Source organism: Pagrus pagrus, assembly GCF_965226575.1.
Source record: "Pagrus pagrus genome assembly, chromosome: 5".
Taxonomy (NCBI): Eukaryota; Metazoa; Chordata; class Actinopteri; order Spariformes; family Sparidae; genus Pagrus; species Pagrus pagrus.
In genome coordinates this window covers 17,005,189-17,021,523 of record NC_140189.1, presented here as the reverse complement: position 1 = coordinate 17,021,523, position 16,335 = coordinate 17,005,189, and the positions used below count along the sequence as shown (strand labels likewise).

At 42.8% G+C, this 16,335-nt stretch overlaps 1 protein-coding gene across 3 annotated transcripts in view; it reads left to right on the top strand.

Annotated features, from left to right (window-relative positions):
• tenm2a (teneurin transmembrane protein 2a) overlaps positions 1-16,335 on the top strand; it is a 233,315-nt gene that overhangs the window by 5,459 nt on the left and 211,521 nt on the right. Inside the window, exon 1 of one of the 3 annotated variants that reach the window (XM_084352210.1) lies at positions 7,978-8,460. The exons of the other annotated variants lie outside the window; for them this stretch is intronic. The gene's annotated coding sequence lies outside the window, so the exon portion shown is untranslated. Of the gene's footprint in view, positions 1-7,977; positions 8,461-16,335 lie in introns of those variants that run through there. 3 annotated transcript variants of the gene reach the window in all.

Below are 16,335 nucleotides of genomic sequence, written 5' to 3'. Positions count from 1 at the left end.
CTTAAAGGTCCTATTTGTAAGAAAAGCGGATTTTTGAGTCTCATTTCCAATTCGTCAAATACTGACACCTTGGGATTGTAGGTTTGGTCGACTGCCATCCCAAACTGCCAGTCATGAAGAAATGGGAATGAGACTCAAAGATCAGCTTTGCAAATAGGACCTTTAAGCACGATGACTCTATATGGTGTGAGTTGCCAGCAGTAATCCTAGATCTATGAATCAGCTGGTTTTATTCAGATTTGTAGGGTGTTTGAACCCCACAGCTTCACTGCAATGCAACCAATACAGTCCCTGCCACTTTGCCAAAACAAGATAGGGGTCTAATTACAATTAATTGGCTCCTGCCCTTATAATCTTCAACCCTGCATGAATCAACTGAGCTGTTTTCAAAGATTTCTTTTAGCCAGGTTCAATACAACAATGTAGGCAGCATATGCTCCTGGAGATATTGCTGTTGTTTTGAAATCTCACCCCGGCAGAGTGAGAATAGTGTTTTACCCCATTTGTTACAGTATGCGCCAGGAAATGGTAATACTGCTGACAAAAGTGTCAAAATAAATTATACATTTCTCAAAGAAACACATATCATACCTGAATACATTATCACAAAGCAATCTGGCTATGAGTCAGTGCGTATTTGATGCTGATGTTCAGATTTGGGAGCTGCACAGTATCTGTGTCAAAGAGGCACCTGTGGATGACTGCTATCTATTCCAAAACATAATAACATGAAATAGCAGAGGCTGAACTCTGATCCGAGGGAAAGTTGAGGAATATCAAAAGCAATATCACACAGATGGCCACAGCTTCCGTTCAGAAACATCTGTTTATAGGTCCCGTTCTCCTGTATAGTCACTTCAACGTAGTTCAACAAGACCTCACAGTATCAGGCAAACATCAGCCCTTTCTAAGGGCTTTAAGAAGCTCCCCTACAATTTGAGTGAAAAAAAATAGGTAGTTATATGAAACTGGTGGTACGGTAAGTAATGTCAGTCACATAAACAATATTGTCACACGTTAATGATTCTTACTCAAAAGCAGGTTAACCATTGTTATTTAGCAGCAATTATACAGCCTGTCATCTGGCCAAGTGTGTAGAATAAACACATCATTTCCCTCCTATAGAGCCAGTGTGTGGCGGATGCCCCCCTCCCTCTGCCTCTTCCATTTCTTTCCCCTCGAGTGCATCTGATAAAATTAATTGAAAAGAAAAGCAAGTAGCATCCTAAGGCAGTGTTATTGTTATTATTATAATTAGCAAACGTGGCATGGCCCACTGTCTCTGTGGCCTGTTAGCTCACGGGCTAAAGCCTCTAATGAGGTAGCAGTCATGTGATGTCAGCTCCGCTGTGAAAGAGCAGCGCAGACGAAGCGGAATGGGCTCATCATATCAGTGTGGATCCACTTTGTGTGTGTGTGTGTGTGTGTGTGTGTGTGTGTGTGTGTGTGTGTGTGTGTGTGTGTGTGTGTGTGTGTGTGTGTGTGCGCGCGCGCGCATGTGTTATTTTATGTGTGTGTGTGTGTGTATAAGCAAATTGGCATATCATGGGCAGAGCTCAAAAGGGGCTACTGACAGCATTCAGATGCGGTCAAGAATAACCAAGTAGGACACCACGGACCAAGAGCATATTAGTCGGCTAATGCACCAACTTGATTTTCGAGCACTGTTACCATGTGTACCCATACAGTGCTAACAGCATCCACATGCATTACTTCACAATGACACCTATAAAGTACAAACCACAACGCTGGAGTTATTTTGAAAGGAAGCAACAATTACTGCGTGCACCCAAGTAAAAAAAAAAATGAACTGTTAGTGGCAGCAAAGATAATTGTCTAGATCATCACATCATTACATCATCCAGGCGTAAAAATCCTAACCATAGTGAGCTTTAAACATACACTAATTATAGTATTTATATCATTTAGCTTATTGGGCTTTGGGCTTGGAACAGGAATTATGTTACAATTTCCCTGATACAATTGAGGCAAAGCAGCCTTCTAGTTATTGCTCCAATCCCTCTGCACATTCTGTCTCCAAATGTACATCACACATATTTTCTCACAACTCATTAAAACAAAGAAACGTTCTCGATGTTTGTTTGCCTGTTTGTTCTTGTGTTGCATCACGGAAATGTGAACTTGAGCTGATTACAGAGGGAGCGGGGAAAAGTCTTTTATTTTGTGGGGCAACATTTACTGCAATTTCTGACTCTTTCTCAGTTTCGATAGTGGCTTCACTTTGGACTGTCACCTTTTTATCACCTTGCAATGCATTTAGCAACAGTATGTGTCCAAACAACACATGTTCTTGTGCGTTACAGAGCAATAATGGCGGCGGATTAAGTACCATTATATGTTGCTAATTAAGTGTTGAATGTATAATCTGTTCGTGTAAACAACAAAATATTTCCACAGCCAAAAATCAAATCAAAGGATTGCAACTTGCTGTAACTACCATATGGATTTTATCACATAGAGCAACATTAAACAGCAATTAAACCAAGCAATGGTTTAATGTTTTCTGATGCTTTTATGCCAAGGACTTCTTTCCATCAGTAACGTTTATAAATGAAGTGGAAAGATAGGCCAATATTTGCAGTTCTGATTACTTTATTCTTTTGTTTTGTTTCCAGCATATACAGTAACTATAGAAGCAACAGTAATGTTTTCTGATTAGCAAACTACCTAAGTTATATAAAGGCTGTAATGCTTTATTCTATGCCGTATCAAACTGATTATTTTAACTTTATAAAAGTGACATGAAAATTCAGGGAATGTAATTAGTGTTTGGATAACCTTTAAGTAGTGCACGGTGGAAAATATCATCGAGAAAGAGAGAAAATACCCTTAAAGGACAACTATTATCTTCTCTTTGCATTGGTTTCCTTTCCTGCAGTGTTTTATATTCGTTCTTATGCGTGTTAAAGATCTTGAAAGTTAAAAAAGTTAAGAAAGTTAAAAAAGCTTCTGTTGAAGTCCACTCCAACAGTGGTGCTGGATCAGGCGTGTGTGAGCTGACCAATCAGAAGAGACTGGGTATTCGGGAGGGGAGGGCCTTAAAGAGATAGGAGCTAAAAGAGAGTGTTTCAGACAGAGGGTGAATACAGTGCTGCAGCACTGGACAGTATGAGAGAACTGATGTGTTTGAATGTGAGCATTAAAGCATGTAAGCTATTCTAGTAGTAAAACAAAATAAAATTATAAACCTGAAAATGAGCATAATATGATTCATTTAATCTTTACAATTTATTCCATCCATTTAATGAGGATTAATGTTTGTAGATTTTGCCATGTCTCTATTTTTACATCTACTGTTCACAAAACCAACGTATGAAATAATAATTTGCACTTTGAAGGATTTTAATGTGTGACTTAAAGGTCAGGAGGGTTTAGAGCTGAGATGCCAGCTACTGCTACTCTGTTAAGCTAGTCACCTTTTTTTTCAATTACAGAAAACAGCTAGAGAAATAGCAGTAAATATATTTAGCTTTAACTCAAGCTAGCTTTGACCTGATATAGCTCTTGTTGTTGCTGTCTAGTTGGCTGTCTCTCTATGAGACAAAAAAGTGTGGCATCAGCTTCTCTTGCTCACAGATTACTGTGCAGTTCCTGCAGTTTGGCTTGGTTTTCAGCTGCGTTTGCATAATGCAGCATAATGATTTCTATTACAACATGAAGCCAAAATCAAAATCTGGTCTTGACCCAGTTTTTAACCAAATATATACTGTTGTCACAGTGATTTTGCTTTGTACAGCAGTATATCGCGACTGCATTTGGTGAGAACATTACAAATCAGCATATTAGCCTCATTTTTGGTTGGTTGGTGCTGGGTGAAAGATTAAGCTCCTACTCTAATGTTAAATCACTTTTCCAAGAAAAAGTATGCTGAAGCAAATGAGCAAATAATTGCCTGAGGAGAAATAAAAAGAATCTCTCACAAACGTCTCTAAAAATTGTTTCCTACAGTGATGGATTATGCCGAGCCATATCTCATGACCAGCCATAAAATTTGAAGGGGAAGAAAGAGAAAGTTTGAGTGCGTGCTCTGGTCCACCCAGCTGCGATCACAAGCTGAGGTGAGGCAGGAGGCAGGCTGTTTCGACTCGTGTTGAGACCGAGCGCTAAGATTCATGGGAGCATGCAGCTGTCAGCGGCCTTGATTGGTGGAGGGCTTTATCAGTCACACGACCAAAACAGAGCCCTTGTGGAGGGTTTTGTAGGATGGCTGCTGCCATACCGAAGTGTTTAGTTCCTCTGAGCCATCAGCTGAGAAAATTGCTGAGTAAAAATAAGGGTGTGTGCCTGTGTGCACACACATACACATGGTGTAGTGGGGGGGAGACTCAATTAAAAACCAGCTGTGCCCTATTCCTCTGTAAGCCCTCCAGCGCTCCTCACCCCCCTCCTCTCATGTCTTACCCCCATCCCCTCCCTCTCCACCACCCCATGCCACAAACCCCCCGCTGCTCTGTAAGCTGCCTGTAAGCTTCCAGACTCGTGCCGATGGATCTGATGCCTCCTCCAAAAACAAGCTGCACACACGTGAACGCGCACGCACAAACACATACTGCCTTGCCTCTCAAATATACTGTAAATGCTCATTTGCCCCCCGCTGCTTGATGTAATTTCGGCAGACTTGTGTGCCAAAGCGAGCCAGCTCCCCTCCTCTTCCACCGCTCTCTCCTTGCTCCCTGATGTACCTGTTACTGCCTCACATCAGCCAGCTCCCACTACAGCGGGGGCACTTACAGCTCTGGGGGAGAGATGAGAGAAACGAGGAATGAGGGGAGCAGAAACGCAGAGTCAAAGCTGTATTTACTAGAGACAAACACGCCGACAGACAGAGTAAAAACAGACCGAAAGCGATGCCTCAAAGCTTGTTAATATGGTCTTAAATAACTGGCTTCAGTTTGTGCAGCAAAGGTTAGTGTGAGTACAAATTGGCTAAAGATACTGTCTGCCTAATACTCATTACTCTAAACAGTACTGCTGTTTTTTTTTTCTGCCCGTCTGCCGCTGTATGTAATGCTTCCTTTTATTCTTTTTGAGTAGCTGTAATTTATTTATTGTATTACTGTTGTAGTGAAAATGGTATTATTAATATAGCTTAATAAGGCTGTATCCAGGGGGCAGCGATAGTGCTTGGCCAGCTAATCAGGGGTAATTCTATAAATTCAGGTTCTTTAATTAGCTAATTTGCATGTTGAGAATTAATTTAATTGATTATATAATTAACAGGACAATGCATCTTCTTCTCGGCGTTAGCAAAGTGGACATATACACCAAGAGATGCACACACTGTAAGGGGGGGTTAACCCTTCAGGATGGATATGATTGGTAGTGATAGATGTATGGGAGAGAACCCATCGCACAAGGTTAAATAGAAGTCCTGACACGGCGCGGTCTGTAATGGTGGAGATAGCGCTGGGAACGCAGTTCACAACTGGAGTGCTTGTGAGGCTGAAGGACCCCTGAGCATTAGCTATGAGCATTAGGCTTTGATAGGTTATAATGGCTTGTGCTAATATTAGCTCGCGATAGAAGAAAGGTCAGCTAACTCATCTATACGTATAACATCTGACAACTCGCCTCGGGATTATTTTTCGCTCATTTGAGCAAGTCTCGAGCAGCGCATTCATTCAGGGGGCAGATTTTATGATGATCCATCACTTTCTAAAATGGCGGTTTCTAATTATGGCGCAGGGTTGAAAGATTGGTGAGAAATGGAACCTGGCTGCTAGCTCATTAGCAAAAACAATGTAAGTTACAGTTTGTTTAAAAGAAGAAAAACTGTTTAAAAGATTAGAGAAAAGGTGAAATGATACCACTAGAGGCCCTTCGTGTGCCCTAATGTGGTGAAATAGAGGGTGGAGGATTGCCACGACTGATCCTGCATTATGGCAGGACGAGGCCCGTGGGCAGCCTGTAGGCAGAAGCTGGCGGCTGTCTACTTGGGGGCTGATTTTAAACCGATGAGCAAAATGCTTGTCAGCCACCCGTGGCTGCAGCTTCTGGGTGATCTAATCTGGGTTTGTTCACTGGCCGCTCTCCACATCTATGCTCACTGGCTAAGTGTTGTCCTGTTATAGGACATATTAGGGCTAATCTCTAGGTGTGTCCATATGCATGGACTTAAGTGCAGACGGATGGAAAGGACAGATTTAATACTGCTGACATCATTACTTTCAAATCCCCACTAACACCCTGGGAAATGAGGAGGTGGAGCGATGTAAATGTCTCTATTATATTTTTTTTATTCTAGGTGAAATAAGAGCTTATAGGAGTATTAAAACTAATAACTACAGCAAGCAATGAGACATTTTTGTCAACAAACTATCTTAAAGGAGCTATACTGAGCTCATTATCTGTAAGAAAAACAACACTACACAATGGACAGTATGTGGAGCTCTGGACAAGCTGCACCTGCATGATTAAGAATGGGTATCGTGGGGCAAAGTCAAAGCTGCACTGTTGTTTTATTTATTTTTTTAGGTTATCACTTGGGGACATAAAAATGGTTCAGTACAACATCCTACCCTCATCTGCATTTTTCATCTCATACTGCACCTGTGATACTCGCTAGAGATCCACAGATTCCCTCCTCTTTCCTTTCACCCTTCACTCCGGATTCAGCCACGCCATCTGTGATCCATTCAAATCAAGTGGAGGTTTCGAGGATTTTACTTATCCTAAAGAGCTGACACCCTTATTTGTCTTAACCGATGTATCAGCGGTGGACAGGGTGATGTATTTCCAAACCAAATGAGGAAATGAGAGGGTGAAATAAATAAATAAAGCCAAAAGTGGGAGGTTTATGTCCCCTGCCAATCCCCAGTTATGCATAAAAATGCCTCTGAAATGAAATCTTTATCAAAAGAGCCACAAGGTTCTCCTTACAAGGTGTTTTCAAATAAGCGGGCGTTATTATCATACCTCCATTGGGAAATATGCATTTACAGCTTGGAGTGTGAGAGGCAATAGGGTAACTGTTAACAATGTTTTCCCAAGTTATGGCGCATAATTGCATGCTTCTGTTATTGCACCTTTCTATCGCTGCTAATACAGAGAAAGCCCATTAGGCAGTGTGCTAATGTGAACAGTAGCCTGCAGTGCAGTGGGTGCACTGCTTAAAAAGAGATGCATGAGGACCAGTGTAATGAGCACCAGGCCGCGGAGGGAGGGTTAGTAAAACCCAAAGAATGCATGTCGGAGCTCTGGAAACTACAGTGAGAGTCTGTACAAGTTTGCCTGTTAGGCTGTAAATATATGTGGCTGTGTAATGGACCTTTTATTGCTTTAATACATGTAAGTTATATAGTATTTAATAACGTATTAGGATTATACTATATATATATATATATATATATATATATATATATATATATATATATTCTATATAATATAAAGGTGCACTACGTAGTTTTGGGGAAGATGAAATAGATCTTTGACAGATTTTTTTTTTATGCCTAAACAAACTAAATAAAGAAACTCTTTGTTTTCATGACTGAATAAACAAACTGACCTTAAAGGACAACACAGTCGACTGCTTTTTTACTTTGTTTATATTTGGCGGACCCTGCCACTTTTGTGTTCTGGCCTGACCTTATTATCCTCCATGAACAGCTTGGTCGTTCAGTGATGGAAAAATAATAATTCCCGAGCAAAATATAAAAATTCTGAGTTTGCTCCAAACTACATAGTGCCCCTCCAGAATAAGAGTAACGCATTTACAGTGCTGTCCAATCACATTATGATCACATTATATAATGCAGTCTGACTTGTGATAGTTTAATTGCTGTCGCTGCTGATCCCATCATGTCATCTTGCAGGGATGCAGCTGCAGCCCTCAGTGGATTACTCTCCACACGCGCTGATAATGACCATTGACTTGGCTCGGACGTGAACGCGCGCTCCGCGAGCCTCGGTCATTCCTCTGTACTGTGAAGTGGATGGTCGCTCCCTTGGTGCTGCCGCGCGCAGCTTTAACCGATCGGCCGTCGCTCACGTTCAGAGCATGCCCGCTTCTTCCTCCTCTTCTTCTTCTTCTCCTTCTCCTTCTTCTCCCGCGCTGAAGAGAACCAAACGGAAGACGTGCCCGTTCGCGCACAGCTGCCTTCGTCCGGTGTCGGTCCGTCTTTTTTCCACTCAGCACTGTTCCCTATAACGGCCATCAGCGAATGGATTCCTCCGTTTGATTTCCCCCCGATTTGGTGAGATGTTGTACTGGAGGATTATAGCCTATCCTCTACATTAGCTCCCCCCACCCCCCTCCACCTCCCCAGTTGCTCTCATCTCTCACACTGTATGCTATAGCGGCTTGTTGGGATAGACGGGGCAAAGAAAAGTATGCAATAAACAAGTGTCAAGTAGCTCCGGGCTGTTCGATTGGAGGGAAGGAAAAGTTCAAGTTGAAGGAGGAGGATTATGCAGTGAGTGCCGCCACATAGCTGGAAACAGGTACGTGATATTTCAAATCTACTCCTTATGGAAGCGACGCATACGCGCTCCTCTCCTGTTGTTTACACACACCGGCTCTTGTAGCCACAAACGGCACATGTGTGTGCGCAGTCAGCTCTTGTGGCAAAGTGGGACGGGGAGGGCAGCGCGGAGCGATGACATTGAGGTGCCTTTTCTCGGAAATAGCGGGTTTTTGCGGTCCTCGTGTGAGCGTGCACTTGCGTGGCATCGGTCACACAGGGGCTCCTTTCGCGTCTCCGCAGTGTCGTTTATGGGTCATTTGTGTCCAGCGGTGTGGCTTAACAGTTTCCTTGTCAGAGATGACCTTACAGGAATCGCTAAGGAGTTTGTGATCGGCTTGCCAACACAAATGTGATATCTAATGAATGTGATATCCTTGTTTTAAAGAGCTTTTTTCCCCCTTTTAAAGGGTCAAGGTGGAGTGTTAGAGCCATCGTGATGAGGGGCAGTAGTTCCTGTCCGACGCGTTTATGGCTACCGCAGCGCAGCATCCTCGTCTCATCTCTCCCCGTGCATGCGCGCTAAAGTGAGCTTGCCCTTCGACAAAAAAAAAAAAAAAAAGATGCTTTCACTTCATCATGACAAAGATGGGGTTGCTAGTGGGTTTTAATTGGCTGCTTGACCTGTCATTACTGCTCGTCTCCTCTCCTCTGGACAGCCACAGCTCTGCCTCGCCAGCCCGGCCGCAGCTGCTGCTGCTGCTGCCTCTCCACGTTTCATGAGTTAATCTGTTCAAAAGCACCAATTGCTACACTGCACTTTATATTTTCTACAGTCTTTGTATTCATTAATATTTCACCCACTTGCTTCCATGCTGTCATATATTGGATTAGAAGTAATGCATGGTATTATGCTTTGTGGAGGGCTAAATCAAAGGTCCAGGCAGTGTAGGTGCGTGTGTGTTGTGCTGAATTTTAATATCTTCCCTTTGCTGCTATGCTGTGTGTGTGTGTGTGTGTGTGTGTGTGTGTGTGTGTGTGTGTGTGTGTGTGTGTGTTTGTGTGTGAGTGTGTTTTATTTTGGTGACACAGAGAGGCTGAAAGCCACAGCCCAGCTGGCTCCCCTCGAGCTGCACACTGTAGGACGCCCATTCACTCAGGAAGGAATATTTATTGGGCGTGAGTGTGACTCTCAGTGCGGGATTTAATGCCTTAAGTTTAAGGTTGCATCAGGAAAAAACTTTTGGAGTCACTTGTGTGTCAAGTAATTTAGGTGTCAGGCCCACACACCAGCTGTAGATCCCCGAGCATGGCAGTCGCCAGCACCTCATGACATGAAAACACACCCAGACACACTCAAACACACACATATGCCACGCAGATCCTGATGATGAGGCGCCCCGCTGAGAATCACACTTCAGTCTAACTGGTACAGTTTTCTCTTCTTGGCCCTTCTATCTCCTCCTCCACCTTTAGCTCTCTTCAAGGCTGCCTGAGTCTGTGTGATCTCTCACACTCTTTGATCTCTCTCCCACTTTCCATCCTTCCATCTTGAGCTTTTGACAAGGCCACATAAATCAAACAGAAAGCGAAACGCTCAGATCGGCGCGCAATCATTACTGACACATTTAGATACATGCATACGGAAACAAGTGCCACACGGACAAGTGCACGCGCTCTCACGCGATCCACCTTCAGTCTTTAACCTGCCAAGCGTAATCAAGCCCAACAACTACTGTGTTACGTGTGTTTGTGTGTGTGTGGCACAGTCTTAAGTCTGCTAATAGGAGCTCACACCGGACGGCAGCAGGCCGTGTCAACCACAATCTCCAGACAAGCCCTCAGGGTGTCCCATTTGGCATGGCGACACACACATACAGACAAACTCGTACAAACTGACCTGAGAGGTTTAGACTGGACTCAAGGGTCTGAGCACTCCGCGTTCTCTGAGTCTGTGTCCTTGCTGGACCTTCACAATTATTCAACAAGATTAACTCTGGCCTGTTACCATGGAGATACCAACTGTAGATTGACTTTTAAACTTCTCTGTGCATGCTGGATGTTTGTTAATTCACAGGTGAATATGATGAGAGAGTGGATCTCTTTCTGTTAGTCTATCTCTGCCCCTCTCTCCTCCTCTATGTGGGTTACATATTTATACATACATTTACCGCAACACCTGTGAGGCCTGGAGAGAGGACCATCAGTCTTCATTAGACTGAAATGAGGCTGGCCCTGTTGAATAAATGACTATCATTGAGTGAGCTTGTGTGTGCGCGTGCGCTTGCGTTGAACCCTGTAGTCGCTCTGACCAAGCTGACAGATGACTGCAGTGATTTCCAGGGTTCAGCAGATTAGGGGATTAAAGACTGAGGCTTCACACAATAACCCAAATGCATGCGCGCCACGACAAATATGCACACACAGACACACACACACACAAATAAACACCAAACTCGGAGCTTGCAGGGCCGTGCAGAGGTCAGCGTTATCCAGAGTGACCCCTCCGCTGTGTGTCGTCCTGCGCCGTGCAGATAGGACGGTCTACGCAAACAGATGGAAAACAGCATTAGAAAACCTCAAGGGTCCAATTTCACTAATGCCATTTTCACACTACAGGCATGACCTGTACTGGGTACTGAGAGCCCCGTTGATACATTTTGTCCTTCCCAACCAATTCAGAACCCACTCAGTGTTGGATAATGGACCAGCATAGTGGGCAGAATGTTTGTGACTAGGCCAATGCAATTTTGTGGCCGATTTAGAGCCAAAAGTCCCTTTCAAACACAAAATAGGCGCCATTGTGTTCATTGTTTTAAATTCTGTCAATGATAACTGCATTGCAGCATGTTAACTGATGTCATAACAAAAAGCCGCTCATATGTCTCTCAAGTATAATTACCTGAGAGGCTGTAAAGTGGTCCTTATTAGCAGGCTTTGTATGATTTCATGTGTTGACCGCTTTGGTTTTGGCAACTGGAACATTTTTAGTTTACCTGGACATTTTAATAAGGTTTGAAATGCTAAGCGCTGCTGCCACTGGCAGTGCAACCATAGCAACATTAGCAAGTTTTAAAAATACCTTAAATTGATCAGATTTAGTTGTGCAGGCAAAGTTTAGATTTTTTTTTGTTACATGAAGATGCAGGAGAGGAGAAAGCAAGAAATGTTCCCTGGCAGATCTACACACCTGCTACTTGTTTTCAAGCCATTCTCACAAGCAGGTCTCGAATAGCTCAGAGCTAAATAGAGGTGAGGGCATGATTGTTCTTTTATTAGTTTAAATCATTCCTGAAATATAGCGAAGAGTGCTGTTTCCGCTACATTAGACTTTAGCATCTTATCATTTGGGACAGAGCGGGATAGGTGGTAATGGAAGCAGAAACAACCTCTTGTCACCACTGATTAACCAAGAACGCTGACCTTTCCAGAGAGGAGAGGTGGGTGAGAAGGATGGTCCTTGTGACAGAATATGGAGAGGGGTTGGCATTGTTTACACTGTCGCTGTAATTGTCAGCACATGCTGGTAAATAGAATGAACTAGCGTCGCTCTATTACAGGCTGTTCTGTACGTCCCCTCCCAGCTATTCCACAAGCTCATGGCTTTTTTTGAGCCAGAAGTACAATTAACTCAGTGTCGTAAATCCAGATCAGGGATAAAAAAAAAAAAGAAACTGCTACAGGAATGGTTTCACTACTATTATGCAGCCCAGGTTCGGCCTCCTGCAGAGTTGCTTTTTTTGGGTTGAATGAGATACAGCGGTGTCAGAAAGGCTTTGATGAGAAAGGACCAACGCAGGTTTTTCCCCCTCGTTTCTACTGTGTCTAACCAGTTGCACGCTGCTTACTGTCCCCCTCCACATTTCCCTGCTCGGGCTGTCTAGTCCTCATTTTGATCCATTCACGCTCCATTGTCCTCCCTGTTTCATATTTCAACATTTCAACTTTCAACATTAATTGTGCTCCTTCGGGGAGCTCTCTGAGGCATATGTAGGAATGGCCCGCTGCGTTTTTTTCGGGAGGCTAAAATTACAAAGACTTGCTGATGAAGGAGCAAATTAAACGGAGTAATTGATTAATTGGTGGGTTACCGTCGGTAACCACAGTGTAAAAAGTGGCTGATGACACCTCCCATGGTTTTCTGAAGAAATGTGTTGAAGCTTCGGTTTTGATAAAAGTACAACTAAGAAGTTGTTTTACATTTTTTAGTCTGAGTGCTTACAAGGTTAAATTAAATCAATTGTAGTTTAAATGTGACGCATAACAATCCACTGCTTCCAAAACTGTGAATAAACAATACTTTGTTCAAGGCTTTTTTTTCCAGTATAATTGCAAGACTTGTCCTTGTAATAATCTTGTTTACCTACCTCGTGTCCTGACTCCTCTCATTAATTTTAACCAAATTAATCGGAATCATAATTCTGCTGTATCTCATCTTATGACACTTATAATGCATTAAAGGAAACATATTATGCTCATTTTCAGGTTCGTAATTCTATTTTGGGTTACTACTAGAATTATATTAACATGCTTTTCTCATACTGTCTAGTGCTGCAGCACTATAATCCCCCTCTGTCTGAAACGCACTGTTTTAGCTACTGTCTCTTAAAGGTGCCCCCCCTCCTGAATACCCATTCTGATCTAACGCATACCTGACCCAGCACTGCTCTCCGTGTCGTGTTTTCAGCTTGTAGTTAGCTTCACTACTACCATGAAAATAGGCATAAATTATGCAAGTGTGTGACATGGTGACATAGTGTGATGTCAAGAAGTCACGGAATTAAAGGCAGGACTACTGACGAGGCGTTTCAGGAGTGTTTTGCCCATTGGCGCAAACTTTGGGCTTTTTAACTTTTAAGACCTTTACATCGCAAGACACTATATAACACACTAAAGAAACAGATCAAAGCATTACAAATAACATTTCTAGAACGATGGACATGGCTGCCCACTTAAATCTTGTGCTTTTGGATGAGAAAAGAAGCTGGTGGCTTTGGTTACTTTGTGGCAGCACATTGTTTAATCAAGGTCAACTCAGCTGATCACAGTGTGTAATGCACTCTCACTAAAATAGAGAACCTGAATATCTCTTTGTGGGAACAATGGTTCTCAAAATTGCTGCCAAGACACATATTAGAAGAGAAATTCGCCAGTGAGGCATACATAATAGTCTGACATTTTTTGGAGCCATCATCTAGCAGACGTTACTCTTACTGTGTCTTAACGTGTTCTTGCATTGGCTTGAGCTTTCAGTATTGTTATCAGTTTGTTTGGCCATAAGCTCATCCCTTCCACCTGTTCCTTGCATACTGTTTGTGACCTTGACAGCCTTTATTTGTCTTTCAAGGGGCTGTTGCACGGCCCAGCACAGTGCGATGTGTGTGTTTGTGTGTGTGTGTGTGTGTGTGGCGTGTGACACCCGGCATTAGCTGTGCTTTAGAGAAAGTGACGCTCGTAGAGAGCAGCCTTCATCTTGGATTACCATGCTCATGGATCCTGTGGGTTTTTATGCTGGAAGAGATGGCAGAGTGGGATGATATTCACTACATCTGTCTGACAGCTGACCGACTGGTTTTAACTCATCCTCCTCACATGCTCATGGCGCTTTGTTGTGAGGTTCCTGGTTCCATTTCAGTTGAGCAAAAATAATGTCTTGTGGATAATGACAAGTACCAAGCCTTTTAGCAAGGACCACACTATGTTAGGACTTTGGTAACGATCTAAGTGGATGATTTAGGTGAAATTTTGTGCTGAAGAAGCAAAGACTAATGCCAGCTAGAGCTTTGAAAGGTTAGTTGATTAATTGATTAGTCGATCAACATTAACGTGCTAGTATTATAAACAGTTTCACTCATTTTCAAGGTAAAACTGTTAAACTTTTGAGCAGATTTGATACTTTTTCTTTATCATATCTAATAGTTAAAGATCTTATTTGTCAGAAAGTTGTTGTTGTTGAGTGTCATTGCCAACTAGCGTCAAATGCTTTGACGCTTTGAGATTGTAAGTCGGGTCGGGCTGCCAATCCAAAGTGTCAGTATTTGACGAGTTGGGAATGAGATTGAAAAATCAACTTTCTTGCAAAATGGACTTTTAACTATATATTTTGTGGTTTTGGACTAATGCTTGGATAACACAGGCAATCTGAAGAAGTCTTCTTGGACTTGATAATCAGTAGATTTATCAATCAATTAAAATATTGTTGATTGAAGCCCTAATTTGCCAAGTAAATGGCATGTTCATCCAGTCAGGTGCTCTTGACACCTGCTGCACAGTGTATAAAGAACTGGTTAAAGGCTGATCCCATTATAAAGTCATTTTGGTCCCATTGTTGATGCGACTTCAAACCAAATACCAGTTGAGCCTTCCGAGGCCACAAAGAATCAAACAGAATTTTTTTGGCTGAATTTGCAGAGCTAACTTTCACAAATAAAACGGGAGACAGAGCCTTCATCTGTTGGCCCCGCAGTGCAGGTATTAAACTATTTCCCATCAGTGTGTAGAGGCGAGCAGTCTTCCAGACAGATTACAAATTCTCCTGCTTCTTCTTTCTGTCTCTGGCTCTGAGAAATGCGGTGAAAAGTGGACTTGTCCTCTGCTGCCCTTAGGTGTGGCCTGTTGAGTCATGCTCACAGAGACTGCCAAGTCATTGCTCACACCTACAGACCTAGTCAGGCCCTGACCCTTCTGCTCCTCCAGACAGAAAGTGTAGTTAGGGAGATCGTCGATGATGCTTGAAGATCTTTTGTGCCGGTGAACTTGCTTAACACCCTCGACCTTTTGCATCTGTAGTACACTTAAGCTGATGGCTGTACATGTTGCATAAAGGGTCTGCTGTAACCCCTGACTTGTCAAGGACATATCAGCTAAGGGACACATACACGTCCAGGCATACAGTACACACACATGCACTCACTCTAGCATTCCATATAGAGAACATTGTGGCTTCTCCGACCCATGATTTGTGGGATCATTCAATCCAATACCATTCACAGCCAATGAAATAACCACAAACTCTCTGCAGCAGCCGATGAATTCAAGAAATTTAGTGTACCTTCCACCCCTCTATTGCTTATCCCCCCCCCTCTCTCTTTCTCTGTCTCTCTTTCTAAGCAGACATGCCTAGTTACAGTCTAAAATGGCCTTGTGAAGGAGGACGGGAGTTAAGATGGCATCCCTAGAGACTTTTCAGAGAAGTAATTTAATAAACTGTGATATTTTCCCACTCCACAAGGGAAAGGGAATAGACTCAGAAAAGTAATGAAACTCGGCTGTTGAATTTTTAATATTACAGAATCAATTTCCTGTACTTGAACATAACCAAGGAAGGCTCTTTTCTCCTACCTGAGTAGCAAACTGCACAGTATAGCACTGACTTCCGGCTAGGTTCATTTTCTCACTGAAATCAGAGAGGGGAGGTCTGAAGGGTTGATCAAAACATGTGTTCAGCAGTGTCTCCTGGCTCCCCTCAGACATTTGAGTAGCAGCAAGAAATGTAGGTTGTCCAGACCACAGTCACTGCCTTGAAAGCGGAAAAGTAGCTACCTCACAAGATTGGATGGGTGTTGCTGTTCATTATTAACAAAGCTACGAGGACAAAAAGCACAATTCACATTCAAGCTGAGAGTGTGAAGTTAGAGATTTATGAGAGCAGAATCATTTTGGTGTAAAATTTGTATTTCATGCACACTTCAAAATGTGCTCTCATGACTCTCAAACTGTTTTGGCATTTTCAGAGCTACAGTTCCTGGCAAGCATGCTTTAAAGGGATTCACCAATACTTTATTTGGCTTTTAGATAGAGCTGTACCAGTATCATTTTTTCCATCCCAATAACGGTTCCAATGCTTAATGCTTATGTTTAGTTGTAGGTGTATGGGGGGGATGCTGGGAAGTAGCTGGGTCCCATTTTTAACAAA